The sequence below is a fragment of the Taudactylus pleione genome, unplaced genomic scaffold, assembly GCF_031769625.1.
Source record: "Taudactylus pleione unplaced genomic scaffold, aTauple2 ptg000277l, whole genome shotgun sequence".
In the NCBI taxonomy this organism is placed as follows: Eukaryota; Metazoa; Chordata; class Amphibia; order Anura; family Myobatrachidae; genus Taudactylus; species Taudactylus pleione.
In genome coordinates this window covers 1,466,803-1,482,270 of record NW_028284679.1, presented here as the reverse complement: position 1 = coordinate 1,482,270, position 15,468 = coordinate 1,466,803, and positions in this window count along the sequence as shown.

Sequence of the window (15,468 nt, the reverse complement as noted above, 5' to 3'; positions counted from 1 at the left end):
TTTATAGATTTCTCCTGTGTTTATATATTTATATATCCATCAATTTTATATATGAATGTATGAATTCCATCTAAGGTGAACTGATTATTTATGTATTTGTTCATTTAATTATTTATCAGCACTTTTGCACTGTGTATAGATTCACCACTTGCACTTATTGTGCTTAACCTTACAGACCTAATCAATGTCTGTATCACATTTTTTAAACATTAAACTGTGTTATATATTTGTTGAAACACGTGTTTTCTGTAGCATATTTATAATTAAGTATTGCACATTTCACAATGATATCACAATTGCATCATATTATGTACACGTCAGTCGCTCAAAAACCTGGTACACTTGAAACATTTACATGTAAGGGTTTCACCAAAAATACTCTGGGTACAGCAGGCACCCTTTTATCTGAAGGGAGTACGTATACTGACACACTTATTTAGAATCCTCTTATTATCTCTAAGTTGGCGCCGGTATCTTCCTTTATATAAAAAAAATATTTATATACATATATATATATATATATATATATATATAATTTATATTTTGTCAAATTTTATTTTTAGAATATTTTTTATACTTTATTTTATAGATTGTTTTTGTTCTTTATTTTTCATTTACCTACTCTCACTGCAGAGCAGGATGCTGAAATCTCAGTGTATGCTGTCTCTCTGGAAAAGGAACACCGCTAGGTTCAGCACAGCTTGGGACAATTAGGGAAAGGAAGGGTAGGAATATCCATTTCTTTTAGAGGTTTCTCACACAAAAATATGTCCGTAAAGGAGCTATAAACAATTGGTTTTATCATTTACTCAGTCACTTGCCAGCTCGCTCTTACACATCTTCTTCTATACATATTTCCTCATATTCCCTACATCCACCTTATCTTTAGGTGTGAATATCCATCCTTCTTATTTTTTTATGTTTTTTTCATCTGTAGTACCTTACTGTACTTCCATTTTTATTTTTATTTCCTCTATATTTCTATTGTTTTCCTTTTCATAGCATAGGCTCCTTTATTTTTTTTATTAATTCTATTTGTATATACAGTATACATATATATATATATCTGTACATACAGATGTGTCCTCATACAACTAGCCTTAGTACACTACACAGCGCAAGTTGCCTGGCATGAGTGAGCCACCAGATCCAGTGCTACTCTGCTAACGCTGAAAATTAATCTAAGTCACAATGAGATGTCACTAGGACACAAACACTGCGGCACTAAATTGTAGTACTTCGTCTACAGGCTCAGAGACTAAGTCGCACACAAATATACAAGTATTGCATATCAAATGAATCAGCACAGACTGCTGGTGCATCCTAGTCACATCACAATGTGACTTAGGTGCATTTTCGGCAAAAAGAGATGCAAAAAAATGCCCAGGGGTATCAGAGTCTCATGGGACCTGGCGCACTGAAAGGGGATTTTTAGTGTGACTGCAGCAAAGATGTGATATTCTTCCTGGTTTGAAGCTCACCTGCACACATGCTTTTAAAAGTGAGACGTCCACCAAGAATATTAGCCATTAACCACCTAAGAAAGCACCTGTCACAAGTTTGTTTAAATGAGCTAACACTTGAGTTCACAGGACTATCCGAAATAATATACAGTAATTTATTAGCCAACTATAAATCTAAAATGTTTACCATAAGTTATTGTGGAGTATTTTCTATGTTTGCAATGCTCCCCTGGGTTCTTTTAGTAAACATACTTTTTTGGATACTTTTCTTGCATAGTCGCATAGTGCAGTCAGTCAGTCACCAGAAAATCTTCAGATAATGGTTTGATTGTGAATATATATATATATTCACAATCAAACCATTATCTGAAGATTTTCTGGTGACTGACAAGGATTAAGTTGTTCTAGAGGGCATCTAGTACCTCTCAGTTACAAACCTGCCCCAACAAACAAGAGTACAAATGGTGCTATAAGCAAAGTTCAGTAAATTATACCATGGGGCTGTAAACCTAATACTACAATTAGAAATATATTTTTTTAAATGTATTTGTATACAACACATTTTTCAGAATACAAATTACTTCACAATTAGTTGTAGACATTCCACTCTCAAGGTACAGTATAAGATTTTTCCACCCTTATTCTAGGGTTCAGAGTTCAATTGTTCTCCTTATAGTGGATTTGAGAGGCTCTTTACCATACACATTTCATCTACTTATGAGACCTTATCAGGGGTTTTCTCAAAGCTCAGTAAATTTTTGAAATAGGATGAAATAATCACCAATGACTGTCTACAGATTGGAGTGTTTTTCAGTACAAGAAGAGCAGAAAAAAATCCCACCTCTATATAGGTGTGTTTGCAACTTGAGTCTGTCCAATGTAATGATGGAGGAAAGTATCTTACACCTGGACTCTATATGAAATAAATTTGTATTGTAGCCAGTGGCGTAACTAGGACATGGCGAGCTGGGCACGTGCCCTGGGTGCCGTGGAACCAGCGGCGTGGGGTGTGTGTGTGGGTGGGAGGGCGCTGCTGGCCACGGTACCAGCCCATCTTAGGAAGCCAGTGTAGTGCCGACAGCAGTGTGTGTGGTCAGCACTACACATTTACACAGGAATGGCGCTAGGCTTCCCAGCACCAGTCCTGTGCTGCACAGCCTGAGCCCCTTCCCTCCCCCTGAGCTCTTACTCAATAGCGCCAGGAGGAGGGTGGCAGGTGGGCTCATGCTGTGTATTCTAACACACATCGCCGCCAGCATGGTGGCGATGTGTCTGCGTTAATCAGCAGCTAATGAGAGTCAGACAGACTCTCATTGGCTGCTGCTGCTGCACACACATCTCCGCCAGCGCTGGCGGAGATGTGTGTGTCAAATAGACTCTCATTGACTGCTGCAGCGCCAACTACAAGAGCATGCTCCCTTCTGGCTCCTGCAGTGAGTAATGGGAGAGACATCATGACATCTCTCCCATAATGCAGAGCGTGCCAGCCCGGTAGGACTGATGTGTGGATGGCAGCGGGAGACAGAGCTTGGATTCAGGTAAGTTTTTTTCTTTTATTTATTGTTTCATTTTCAGTGTGTATTTGTCGGGGGGCACTTATACTGAGGACACTGCATTGGGGGGGCTTTTACTAAGGAGGGGACTACTACTGGGGGCACTGCTTCGGAGGGGCACTGCATTGGGGGGACCACTACTGGGGGCACTGCTTCATGGGAGACCACTACTGGGGACTACTACTGGGGGCACTGCATCAAGGGGGACTCCTACTGAGGGCACTATATAAACGGCACTGTATAGGAGGGACTACTACTGGTGGTACTATATAAGGGGCTTACTACTGGGGGCACTACTACAGGGGGCACTGAAAAGGGAGAACCACTACAGGGGGAACTGCATAGGGGGGATAACTACTGGGGGCCTGCATAAGGGGGACAACTACTGGGGCACTGTATACGGGGCACTACTGGGGGCCTGCATAAGGGGGGATCACTCCTGGGGGCATTGTATAAAGGGCACTGCATATGGGGGATCACTACTGGGGGCCTGCAGATGGGGATCACTACTGGGGGCACTGTATAATGGGAACTAATGGTGGATTGCATAAGGGGGACAACTACAGGGGGCACTGTGTAAGGTGCACTGCATTTTTGGGGACCACTACTGGGGGTACTGTATAACGGGCACTACTGGGGGCCTGCATAAGAGGGACCACTACTGGGGGCATTGTATACTGGGGGTACTATATAAGGGGTACTACTGGGGGCTTGCATAAAGGGGACCACTACTAGGGGCACTGCATAGGGGGGACTGTATAAGGGGCACTGCATTAAGGTGCAAATGGAAAGAAATGTTCCCAGTGACAAGAAAGGGGTGTGTGTTATGTTGACAAGCCCCATTTTTCAGTAACCATGCCCATTTTTTGCCACGCGTGCCTGCGGTGCACGCACATGGTGGGGGGGCTCCATTTTAAAATTTGAACTGTGCTCCAAATACCATAGTTATGCCACTGATTGTAGCCACCATAATTATTAATGTACATATGAAGAAAATGCACATGACCTAACAAGAAGGATTAAAAATACCTCTACAAGACTGATAAACTACTGTCCAACGTGAGTATCAGTACGCCATCCGTATTAAACAAGAATTATCTGAAAAAACTCCTGTATGTTTCCAGCTAACAGGCACTATTGTGAGTTTGTTAGGCATCCACCACTCAGCTTTTCCGTAAACTAAAGAGGAATTTTTGAAAGACACATTTATATGTATTTATGGTCTACTACATGGTAAGTTGGGGTATGCATTCAGCAGCCCCTCTCCTCCATTATTTAAAGAGTTGGGGTATGCATTTCTCTGCCTTCTGAAAACCATTATTTGGAGAGTAAATTTGATCCAATAATTAGAATAAGATATTATGAATCATTTCAGTTTTAGTACACCACCTATTGTTATCTCTTCTCTTTTTCCAAACACCCTCCACGCTCATATCTGATGATTTGGAGGAACATCTGTGAAGAACTAAACAGAGGATCCAAATGGAGAATACCTCTTCATCAGGGATGTATATTATCCTACACATTCACTAATTGTCATACTTTGTCATACTGTAGATCTATACATTAGCCAGTGCTTTGTTACAGTCCTATCACCTTGTCCCATACCATCTTAGTCCTACAGGGGGGCACCAGTTGTCTACACCATTCTTTTGATTAAAGATTCTGTGCTGCTAAATCACAAAGTACAGTATGTGGCACGCTAAATAGGGCTGTTTGGCACAATTTGAGGATGGGGTATATGGACACCTCTGTATATGTAAAATAAACAAAGAACTGTAAGCGTATGAAAATAAATTGTAACATTGGATCGGTTCACATTTTTTTGTTGTGTTTAAAACTCATCTGACATTTTTCATTATAAGGTACAAGAGCCCTGGTGGGATGGTCTTACTATAAGAAGAGCCTCTTTCTAATGTCTCCTTATCACATGATGCTCAAGAACCAAATCAGACAATAACATTAGCACAGTGACAATATGTCACCCTACACAATTATGCCATCTGCATTGTACAACTCCAATGTTGGCAAAGTCTGCTTATCTCCTATACATAGAAGCATAGAAACAAAGAATTTGATGGCAGATGAGAACCACTTGGCACATCTAGTCTGCCCTCCTAACTCAGTAAAAGCACATTTCCATCTTACAAATGTAGGTCTGTACCAAAAACTAACATAATCTTAAAACAGGTATATTCAAATCATTGTACTTTAATATCGATATAAGGAGAAGCAAATAAATCATTAAATTAACTATTAATTTAATGACTGGACTGTAGAATTACAGCAGCAGACTGGACTACTGTAACCTTCTCCTAGCTGGCCTCCCCAAATCCCATCTCTCTCCTCTCCAGTCTGTGCTCAATGCTGCTGCTCGGCTCAGCTTCCTCTCCAAACGCTCTACATCTGCCTCCCCTCTTTTGCAAGCCCTCCACTGGCTCCCCTTCCCTTTCAGAACCCAATCCAAGGTTCTTACACTCACTTACAAAGCCCTCACCCATTCCTCTCCCATTGACATATCTGATCTCATCTCCCTTCACTCTTCTGTCCGCCATCTTCGTTCACTTAATACACGCCGCCTTTCATGCCAATTGATTTCTTCCTCCCACTCCCGCCTCCTAGACTTTGCCTGTGCTGCTCCTCACCTTTGGAACTCCCTCCCTCTCCCTATCAGACTCTGCACCTCTCTACCATCTTTCAAACGAGCTCTTAAGACCCTCTACTTCATTAAAGCCTTTAGGCTCTCTTCCTAACTTGCTGCTACATCTTCCTTTCTCCCGGCCCACCCCATTCTGTGTCACTCCTGTTTGTCTGCCCCTCCCTTATAGAATGTAAGCTCTTTTGAGCAGGGCCCTCTACCCTCTTGTGCTTCTCCCTACTGTAATTTAATTTATCTCTTACTAGCCACTAGGGCAACTAACACTTGGCTGCTTATGCGGGCGTTAATGTCACTAATATAGCAATGTTTATCCATGTCCTGTATTGTATTGTATTGTAAGTCAATGGTTACTTTTTTGTCTATGTACTTTGTAAGGCGCTGCGGAACACTTGTGGCACCATATAAATAAATGATGATAATAATAATAATAATAATAATAATAATAATAATATTAATGTGTACAGTAGCTTTAAAGCTGTATTCTGGTTAGAATCTCAAGACGCCTAATACAAGTGTACTAAAGAAAAAATTGATGTCTGTAAACATAAATTAAAGGTTTACCATAATAAATCATTAATTCATCCCCAAAACCCAACTTTCTTATGTAGTAGAATTTCTGCTCCGTCTTTCCCCATATGTAAGATGCTGCCGGTGTTATCGTGGTGTCACACAGAGACTTTTCACCTCCCAAAAAAGCACTGTTTCTAAATTTTCTAAATTTAAATAACTTACTGCTCTATACTAAAATACTATGTTTAATAAAAATAGGCAAACACATGAACACTTTAATCAATTTAGTGTTTTTCGAAATGCTGATAGCAAAATTTTGGACAACTCAAAAACTCTTTTCAACTTAAATCCATTATTTCGGCAGGCACTGACATACACATCATATTAATAACTCATAATGAGCCCTGAGATTTAATAAGAAAATTGTAACAATTAGGCAAAGCTTGTACAACACTAATGTGACAATAACTTTAGGGTGAGACTCATGCTGGGTACACATTAGATGACCTGTGTACCCAGCTGTCAGCAAAAGGGATGGACGACATTTCATGCGGTATGTACACATCACATGATTTGGTGAACGGCCGCACAATATGTCATTCCCTCGCTGCATCCACATGGCATTGTCAGTCATATCTTCAAAATGAGCTGTATGTAGCTGTAACAGGAAGATGTGATGGACGACACTGCGGAAGCAAAAACACAAAAAGATCTCACACCAACCATATCAATTTATCTATGACTACTGTTGTATTATATGGGTTATACTCCCATACCCTAATACTTCATAAATATTGGCTCAAATGAGGTTACACTATATTTGAAGGTGCTACCTGACAATCTTAGTATAATTGAACAAAAGCAAAGAAAAGAAAAGATCTCTGTCTGGTGCACTGCAGGGATCCTGGTAGTCAGTATCAATAACTAATTTCCTAAATAAAATATAACTTTTATTATTAACACTTAAAATTAGGTCCTAGAGAACAAAAAAGGCGAAATAATTAAAATGATAGAATGTGTGATATGTATATATGTGTGTATACACATAAATACAAATAGAAAAAAAGATGGTGCTTAAAATAACACCTGCCATTGGTCAATTATACATCATTGTCACGTGTGGCCACAAGCCGTACTCAAACATCCATTCTAAACCATAAACATGTATTCAGTGTGTCGTAGCATACAATTGTGCTACTGAGACCAGCGGTTTAGAATGGATGTTTGAGTACGGCTTGTGGCCACACGTGACAATGATAAAAGGCACATAACGCTAATACGAGATTATAATAATGTATGCACGGAACAACTCTGATGATTAGTGGCAGAGAGCAATATATCCTGTACACGGAGCTGTATGGATCATTGATAGCGGCTCCTGTTGTGTTACAACAGTACACGTGAAATAACATCAGTTGATATCTCACTACAAATATAGTAACTCCTAAGGGAATCTAAGTTCTCAACTGCTACGTATGTATGCTAGAATTCAGTAACAACAGAAATACGTTGACATAAGAGCTGCCCCAGCATCGAAGGTTTGCCAATAACGGGATATATATCCAGTAAATGTGTTGGTATTGTAAGCAGAGATATTATTGTAGCACAGTGACTCTATAACAGAACCAAGATATGATTGCTAAACCCTGGGAAGAAGTGAAAACTGATACATATTATGCTCTGTAAATGCTACCAACTAACGATCTTTAGATCTAATTCATTGTTATAGTAGTTAGAGACATGAACTGTAAATAAAGCTACTAATCATCATATTGTCACAAACAGTGCCTGGGAACATATTCCCCACGATATTCAGTGTTCTGAAGAAATAATAAAGATAAATAAAAGTCATTCGGAACACTACTTGCATCCTGATCCATATTACCTATGTGTATAATTGACCAATGGCAGGTGTTATTTTAAGCACCATCTTTTTTTCTATTTGTATTTATGTGTATACACACATATATACATATCGCACATTCTATCATTTTAATTATTTCGCCTTTTTTGTTCTCTAGGACCTAATTTTAAGTGTTAATAATAAAAGTTATATTTTATTTAGGAATTTAGTTATTGATACTGACTACCAGGATCCCTACAGTGCACCAGACAGAGATCTTTTCTTTTCTTTGCTTTTGTTCAATGACACTGCGGAAGCGCGCATAGTGCGTACACACTTGACTATTTCAACGATTTGTCGTTCCGATCTGATGAAATCAGGCAAATCATTCAAAAATCGTCTAATGTGTACCCAGCTTAAGAGAAAATAAGAATCTGTACCAAACTGCTATTGTAACACCAAGATCTATTGGAACATAGTTGGAAAAGATTATACAAGTATACCACTTATATGATTCTGTTTAGCAGTGAATAGTGGGTTAATGCAGTAAGTTGTACAAACAGCCCAGGTATTAGGCCCTGCATTCAGGAAAAGATTTCACAGCCACATAGTGGGATATTTACTAAATGGTGGAGTTTAAAGCCACAATTGTCAGTGTTCTTGCCTGCAGAATTACAGCAGCAAATAGAAAGTATACCGGACTAGTTAATGTAGCCCTATTACAGAATAGCATGTTACAATGTCAATATTACTATTAGAGAAGTGCAGTTCATTTCTCCAGAAATCCGAATCCACCCGATTTTCATGAATCCAGGAAAATCCGAGTCGCGGTTCTGACGTTTATGTGGTTCGGAATTTGGATTTTAAATCTGAATTTCGGGTTTTGTATTGGATAAATGATATGATTTTAGCTGTTTTTAAAAACTTTTTAAATGTTTTTTAAAAAAAAAAATCTAGATCCTAATCCAAAACACAGAGATGAATGCAGATCCAAAACCAAAACACGGGGTTCAGTGCACATCTCTAGTTACTATACAGTAATGATACAAAGCCGAATAGTAGCTGCTAAAGGTAGAGGTTAACTAAGCACTGGGATTGCCTGACTAATAAAGGCAAGCAAGTGCTACTCAGCATATACCTGGAACAACCAATTATCAGGCAAAAGAATAATAGTAATCTGCCCTGGAAGACAGTGATAGCAATCCGAGTGTTTGACACTGAGATTATAATTGCTAGATGGCACTGAATAATAATACGCAGGACATAAATGATCAGCATCATATTCCATATTGTTTCCCAAAATTATATGCTGAGAAGACAGAGAGGGATTTATTTAATGTTGTACTATACAGAGTGCACTAAATAATTTATACATCTAAATCAATTATTTTATATTCATTCCAATTTTACCTCCCGCACATTCTTTATTTCTACAAATATTTCACAGATTTTATTATTAATTTAAGAATCTCACAGAAATAAAATCCATTAATACTGTAATACATCAGTTAAGTCTGCACATCCATTATATGTAACTTTTTCTAGTATTTGCCTTTACATACTGTATATTTTAATATTAGTGGTGGTTACACTACGACAAGAATCAATGGAAATTTTTTTTTTTTTTACTAAGACCCTATGATTCCGATTGTGTTTATGGCCGATACTTAAATAAGCAATGTTTTTACTAACTGTGTTTTGCTAGTAAAATCATTGCCCTTTTAAATTTCTGCCATAGACAAAGCGATGGGTTTTGGAACCCAACGATTAGTAAATAAACCCCTTAGATCTCCAGATAAATTATTCAACAATTATAGTAGCAATTATACAAAAATAAAAACAAATTATTAAAAGTCATCTATTGGTGTGGTCGGATTTTTAGGAATGAAATTGGATGTCATGCTGGTTCTGTTTTATGCAATAGAAATACAATATTAATTGTGACCATTTTAAACCATTTTGGTTTAACATTTACAAAATATATTACACAATAAGTATCATATATAAGTAATAGAGAGTTACTAAATCAGATTAAAAGCCTTGTGACCGAGCACAAATAGGGTGTCTATCATGTTTTACTAACCCAGTTCACTGTTGTTTTTGTGCAATAGAACTTTTTCTATTAATAAATATTTAGATAGTATTTAGCTGTATTTAGATCTCTTTTTCTGTGTAATAAGTATGTCCAGTTTTTGGAAACTCAGAGCCTAAGAATTATGAAAAAACTTCTCTATTAACCTTATGTTTGTTTTACGTGCAAACTACATTACAGGAAGACTGACAATAAAACAACATGAACCATTTAACTAATAACAATAGTTGTCAGCACTTTCCTTAAAAGTTCAATCGAAATATATCTAACAATAAATATAATTGGTTCATATACTGATAAAAACATGTTAAGCTTGTACCTGTGAGTAGCTATAGTCATACATGTGCTCTGTATGTCATTGTAATGCAGATAAAAATCACGTGCACTTATCTCACTGCTTAGGAGGCTTAAATATGACAAGAAGATCGATTCATAAACTGCATCAAAATAACCTGTCATATAGTACACTGGCCGGGCAGCAGCCGTGATATTATTGAGCAATATCAATAAGGAATATCCTACAGTATGCTCTGCTTTACCAGCATTTGTTCTGTTCTATTTGTATTTATTAGTACATTTATATTGCCAACACATGTGGCCTTTTCCTAAGCAGGTGAGTCTAAACACACCTCTACTAATACACAATATGTGCATGTAGTGTATGTTTATGCACTAAGGCATCTTAGGAATGTGCAACTTACCATTACCATTAGCATATTCTGTCTCCTCAGTCCATTCTTGTTGTCTTTTCATTCATTTCTGAAAGGTTTTTATAAGTCACTTTAGATACAATAAAATACTCTTAGGAGATTAATCATTGCAAGAGTCAAATATGTTTTTAACCAAATGCATTTATTTAATTTCCCATAATGAATAGTTTTTTCCCTTGTACATAAAAATCAGAAAAATTCCCCAAGTGACCGCCAACCACAACAGAACAGCAGTCAGTCGTTAGCGACCAGATAACGCTCATAACTATGGGCTGGATAAACTAAGAAAATATTTTTAACTCATTTGTCTACTAAAGGAAATGCATTTTTTTGATTTATTAAGTCTATTTAGTATTAGATGTGTGGTGCTGGACCATTTCTTGTCCATATTTTTCAGCTGCAGTACATCATTGTGATGCCAGTACCATTAATACATGTCATTCACACCAGGGATCACCTTTCCTCAAATACAGGAAACAAACTATGGTTCCTAATACTCTTGTCTATGTATACTTTGTCAGTCCTGTGGTGCACTAATGTATGAGAGCTGTGATTGGCCTTAGCTGCATAATTGTCTGGATGTCAGGATGAGGAAGATGGCTGCCATGTCAGTCCTGTGATGCACTAATGTATGAGAGCTGTGATTGGTCTTAGCTGCACAATTAAATGGATGTCAGGATGAGGAAGATGGCGGCCATGTCAGTCCTGTGATGCACTAATGTATGAGAGATGTGATTGGTCTTAGCTGCACAATTATATGGATGTCAGGATGAGGAACATGGCTGCCATGTCAGTCCTGTGATGCACTAATGTATGAGAGCTGTGATTGGTCTTAGCTGCACAATTATCTGGATGACAGGATGTGGAAGATGGCTGCCATGTCAGTCCTGTGATGCACTAATGTATGAGAGCTGTGATTGGCTTTAGTTGCACAATTATCTGGACGTCAGGATGAGGAAGATGGCGGCCATGTCAGTCCTGTGGTGCACTAATGTATAAGAGCTGTGATTAGACTTAGCTGCACAATTATATGGATGTCAGGATGTGGATGATGGCGGCCATATCAGTCCTGTGATGCACTAATGTATAAGAGCTGTGATTGGCCTTAGCTGCACAATTATATGGATGTCAGGATGAGGAACATGGCTGCCATGTCAGTCCTGTGATGCACTAATGTATGAGAGCTGTGATTGGTCTTAGCTGCACAATTATCTGGATGACAGGATGTGGAAGATGGCTGCCATGTCAGTCCTGTGATGCACTAATGTATGAGAGCTGTGATTGGCTTTAGTTGCACAATTATCTGGACGTCAGGATGAGGAAGATGGCGGCCATGTCAGTCCTGTGGTGCACTAATGTATAAGAGCTGTGATTAGACTTAGCTGCACAATTATATGGATGTCAGGATGTGGATGATGGCGGCCATATCAGTCCTGTGATGCACTAATGTATAAGAGCTGTGATTGGCCTTAGCTGCACAATTATATGGATGTCAGGATGAGGAACATGGCTGCCATGTCAGTCCTGTGATGCACTAATGTATGAGAGCTGTGATTGGTCTTAGCTGCACAATTATCTGGATGACAGGATGAGGAAGATGGCTGCCAAGTTAGTCCTGTGATGCACTAATGTATGAGAGCTGTGATTGGTCTTAGCTGCACAATTATATGGATGTCAGGATGAGGAAGATGGCTGCCATATCAGTCCTGTGATGCACTAATGTATGAGAGCTGTGATTGGTCTTAGCTGCACAATTATATGGATGTCAGGATGAGGAAGAAGGCTGCTGTGTCAGTCCTGTGGTGCACTAATGTATGAGAGCTGTGATTGGCCTTAGCTGCATAATTGTCTGGATGTCAGGATGTGGAAGATGGCGGCCATATCAGTCCTGTGATGCACTAATGTATGAGAGCTGTGATTGGTCTTAGCTGCACAATTGTCTGGATGTCAGGATGTGGAAGATGGCCGCCATGTCAGTCCTGTGATGCACTAATGTATGAGAGCTGTGATTGGCCTTAGGTGCATAATTGTCTGGATGTCAGGATGAGGAAAATGGCTGCCATGTCAGTCCTGTGATGCACTAATGTATGAGAGCTGTGATTGGTCTTAGCTGCACAATTATATGAATGTCAGGATGCGGAAGAAGGCTGCCATGTCAGTCCTGTGATGCACTAATGTATGAGAGCTGTGATTGGCCTTAGCTGCATAATTGTCTGGATGTCAGGATGAGGAAGTTGGCAGCCATGTTAGTCCTGTGGTGCACTAATGTACGAGAGCTGTGATTGGCCTTAGGTGCATAATTGTCTGGATGTCAGGATGAGGAAGATGGCGGCCATGTCAGTCCTGTGGTGCACTAATGTATGAGAGCAGTGATTGGTCTTAGCTGCACAATTATATGGATGTCAGGATGAGGAAGATGGCTGCCATGTCAGTCCTGTGATGCACTAATGTATGAGAGCTGTGATTGGTCTTAGCTGCACAATTATATGGATGTCAGGATGAGGAAGATGGCTGCTGTGTCAGTCCTGTGGTGCACTAATGTATGAGAGCTGTGATTGGCCTTAGCTGCACAATTATATGGATGTCAGGATGAGGAAGATGGCGGCCGTGTCAGTCCTGTGATGCACTAATGTATGAGAGTTGTGATTAGACTTAGCTGCACAATTATATGGATGTCAGGATGAGGAAGATGGCTGCTGTGTCAGTCCTGTGGTGCACTAATGTATAAGAGCTGTGATTGGTCTTAGCTGCACAATTTTTTGGATGTCAGTATGCGGAAGATGGCTGCCATGTCAGTCCTGTGATGCACTAATGTATGAGAGCTGTGATTGGCCTTAGCTGCACAATTGTCTGGATGTCAGGATGCGGAAGATGGCTGCCATGTCAGTCCTGTGATGCACTAATGTATGAGAGCTGTGATTGGCCTTAGGTGCATAATTGTCTGGATGTCAGGATGAGGAAAATGGCTGCCATGTCAGTCCTGTGATGCACTAATGTATGAGAGATGTGATTGGCCTTAGGTGCATAATTGTCTGGATGTCAGGATGAAGAAGATGGTGGCCGTGTCAGTCCTGTGATGCACTAATGTATGAGAGATGTGATTGGCCTTAGGTGCACAATTGTCTGGATGTCAGGATGAGGAAGATGGCTGCCATGTCAGTCCTGTGATGCACTAATGTATGAGAGCTGTGATTGGCCTTAGCTGCACAATTATATGGATGTCAGGATGTGGAAGATGGCGGCCGTGTCAGTCCTGTGATGCACTAATGTATGAGAGCTGTGATTGGTCTTAGCTGCACAATTATATGGATGTCAGGATGTGGAAGATGGCGGCCGTGTCAGTCCTGTGATGCACTAATGTATGAGAGCTGTGATTGGTCTTAGCTGCACAATTATCTGGATGTCAGGATGAGGAAGATGGCTGCCATGTCAGTCCTGTGATGCACTAATGTATGAGAGCTGTGATTGGCCTTAGCTGCACAATTATATGGATGTCAGGATGAGGAAGATGGCTGCCATGTCAGTCCTGTGATGCACTAATGTATGAGAGCTGTGATTGGCCTTAGCTGCACTATTATATGGATGTCAGGATGAGGAAGATGGCTGCCATGTCAGTCCTGTGGTGCACTAATGTATGAGAGCTGTGATTGGTCTTAGCTGCACAATTATATGGATGTCAGGATGAGGAAGATGGCTGCCATGTCAGTCCTGTGATGCACTAATGTATGAGAGCTGTGATTGGCCTTAGCTTCATAATTGTCTGGATGTCAGGATGAGGAAGATGGCTGCCATGTCAGTCCTGTGGTGCACTAATGTATAAAAGCTATTATTATTATCATCATCATCACCACCACCACAGGATCATTAGCTATTAGGGCCAGGAGAGGGAAGTTGTCATAATTGAAAGATGGGAGTCTTTCATATGCTTTATGCTATAAATAAAACTATAGACAGAATTTAAAGATAAAACATAGAATGAGGGGGAATAAGGGGGAATGAGAGATGATATGAGCAAAGAGGCAATTAGACTCATCAGTACGGACAGACAGCAGAGGCAGCTAAGCAGACAAGGTTGCAGCAGTGTACATTGAGGTGGCGATAAGGTAGGTTGAAGTGGAAAACACATTGGCTAAGGAATGGGGACAGAGGGAACCGTAAGATAGGAAAGAGGGGAGAATGTTGGGGTAGTGACATCAAAAGCCATTATTGTACTGCAGATAGGACATTATTACACAGATAGACAACATTGCTGATATACAGTACTGCAAAGTGAAGGAGGATAGAGTGCACTGATAATAGACAATGTTATACAACAATGAGATTGTGTGACATTTCTAAGGCCAGGGAGTGGGCTAACATCCAGTGCAACCCCAGGCAAAACTCCTGTTACAACTCTGAATGTTTTAGATAAGATGCTTTCAATTGTAGGTCATAGGCTGTTTGCAGGCTTTTAAAGTTATTAAAGATATTGGTCGATCCTGCATTTGTGTGACTTGTCAAAAGCCAAAACTGATGCAAAACTAAAGGAAATCCTACTTTAGAACAGTTTACTGCATTGGACAAAAAATGTATACTTTCACATGGACAACAATAGAAACCGGAGCAAGCGCTGGCAAAACGCACACAAAGGATCCCCCG